We start from the raw sequence: 2,379 nt of genomic DNA, 5'->3' as shown, positions 1-2,379 counted from the left end.
TAGATAAATCTATAGCTATGGTGATATAGAAATTATATCCTGCCTCTAGGTGTGCATATTATAAATGAGGAGGCAAATTTTTAAGCTCAAATTTAGGTGGAGCTTATATTGATGGCTTGAATTGATCTTTCAACTCTTCAATAAGATCTAGTATTTCCACCGGTTCTTCTTTATCTACTGATTTGCGCAAAGGTCCAGTCATGATTCCTTCCTTCAAATGCTCTTCTTCCATTAATTTTCCCAATTCTTGCTCCAAAACATTAGTTTATTTGAGGAGACTCTTGTGAATAATGGTCTCCCAACTAGAGGTCATTGAACATTCAGCCATATCTTCCCCTGGATATTACATATCATTCAACACATTGAACACAACATGTTGTCCATTAACCCTCATTTTTAGCTCTCCTTTTTCCATATTAATAAATCTTCTTCCTGTGGCAAGGAATGTTCTTCCTAACAGAATAGGAGTATCCTTATATGCATTAAAATCCATTATGATGAAATCAGCGAGAAACACGAATTTGTCACCCCTCACTAGTACATCTTTAATTTTTCCTTGTGGATAGTATATGCTTATGTCATCCAATTGAAGTGTAATGGTTGTTGGTCTAGTAACATTTATACCCTACTTCTTAAAGAGATATAAGTGCACCAAATTTATACTTGCACCAAGGTCGCATAGATCCCTGCCACAAAATGACTCTCCAATATTGCATGGATTCATAAAGCTTCCAGGATCCTTCAGCTTTGGTGGAAGTGTTTCTTGCACAAGCTGACTACATTTTTATGTTAAAGCAAAAATAGCAAATTCACCTACTCTCTTTATTTTGGTGAGCACATCCTTCATGAACTTGGAGTAGTTTGGCATTTGTTGTATAGCTTTAATCAAACGAATATTGATGCGTAATTCTTCAGAATCTCCATGAATTTACCAAATTGTTGTTCTTCCTTTAATTTCCTAATCCTTTGAGGAAAAGGTGGTGGTGGTCTTTCTTGCAAAATCTTTTGTGTCTTATCAGCTTTAAGCATGACTCTCTTCTGCTTTTCTAAACCAGAAATCATGCCCTCATTACTTCTCTTGTCACTGTTTCCTCTTTGTTCCTCTGAGGTCGGTTCCTCAGTGGACTCTTTTTATGCACTGGTCTCTTGTGGTGTCAGTTCTCCACTTAACTATAGACTTGTTGATCCTTCACATATTTTACCACTCCTTAGTTTGATAACTTTGCAAGTTTCAATACTCTTGACTCTTGAGGTAGTGGAAGAGGCTTTAATAGAGCTGGGAAGAGTTCCCATATTTCTAGAACTAAAGGCAGTAGCAATTCTCCCTACTTGATTATCAAGGTTTTTAATACTTGTTCCTTGTGTTTGAAACTGAATTTTTGCCTCTTGAATGAAAGATTTTAAAATATTCTCCAACTAGTTATTTCCTTGATTTGAAGGATAGTTTTGTGCAAAATAAAAAGGATGGACTTGTGGTGCTTGAGTGTGTTGTGTTGCTTGGGGTTTGTTGAGTTGATTTTGAGTGTGGCTCCATGAAAAATTAGCATGATTGCGCCAACTTAGATTATATGTGTTGTTGTTGGGGTTGTTATACTTTTTGTTGCCAACATAGTTAACAGACACAGGGTTTGATGAACATTCTTTAAATAAGTGTAATCCTCCAAAGTATACACAGGAAACTGTTGTCGCATTAGTAACCACCTTGATTGGTTTCGATTTTGCTCCTTCAGGGGCAGTCATTATATTCTTCATCCTCTGATGAATTTGGGATATTTGAACAGCAAGAGTGTTGGATTCAGAAACTTCATGGACACAAACATGTTTCTTTGATGTTTGAATTCCTCCATCCCTTGTAACAGGCCCTTGGCAAGTGTTGGTTGTGATGCTCTCTATCAACTTGTATCCTTCTTCATAATATTTGGACAACAAAGCGCCACCACTGGAGGCATCTAACCTGTTTCTTGAAGATGGCACCAACACATTGTAAAACATTTAAAGTTATATACAAATAGGTATCATGTGGTGAAGATATTGTCTAAGAAACTCCTTGAATATTTCCCATGCATCAGACAAAGACTCACCATCTCCTTGTCAGAATGAAGTGATTTCATTTCTCATCTTTTCCTTCTTGACAGAAGGAAAATACTTGGTAAAAAATATTTCAACCAAAGTGTTCCAAGTATCAATGGAATTAGGCTCTAAGGAATTTAACCAACTCTTGGATTTATCCCTTAGAAAATATGGAAAGAGCCTCAACTTTAATGAATCATCTGTTATGCCTAGAATTTTTAAATCATTGGTCACCTCTAGAAATTGTCTCAAGTGAAGACGATGATCTTCATTAGTCGATCCAGAATACTGCCCAATAGCTTGCAGCAT

At 36.4% G+C, this 2,379-nt stretch overlaps 1 non-coding gene across 1 annotated transcript; it reads left to right on the top strand.

The window, feature by feature from the left end:
• The first annotated feature begins 2,014 nt into the window (after window positions 1-2,014).
• LOC127124882 (small nucleolar RNA R71) lies at window positions 2,015-2,121 on the top strand. Its single transcript, XR_007804361.1, has one exon. It is a non-coding gene; the product is annotated as a small nucleolar RNA R71 (small nucleolar RNA).
• Window positions 2,122-2,379: the final 258 nt, after the last annotated feature.

The sequence above is a fragment of the Lathyrus oleraceus genome, chromosome 2, assembly GCF_024323335.1.
Source record: "Lathyrus oleraceus cultivar Zhongwan6 chromosome 2, CAAS_Psat_ZW6_1.0, whole genome shotgun sequence".
NCBI classification, from domain to species: Eukaryota; Viridiplantae; Streptophyta; class Magnoliopsida; order Fabales; family Fabaceae; genus Lathyrus; species Lathyrus oleraceus.
This window is presented reverse-complemented; position numbering and strand designations above follow the sequence as displayed.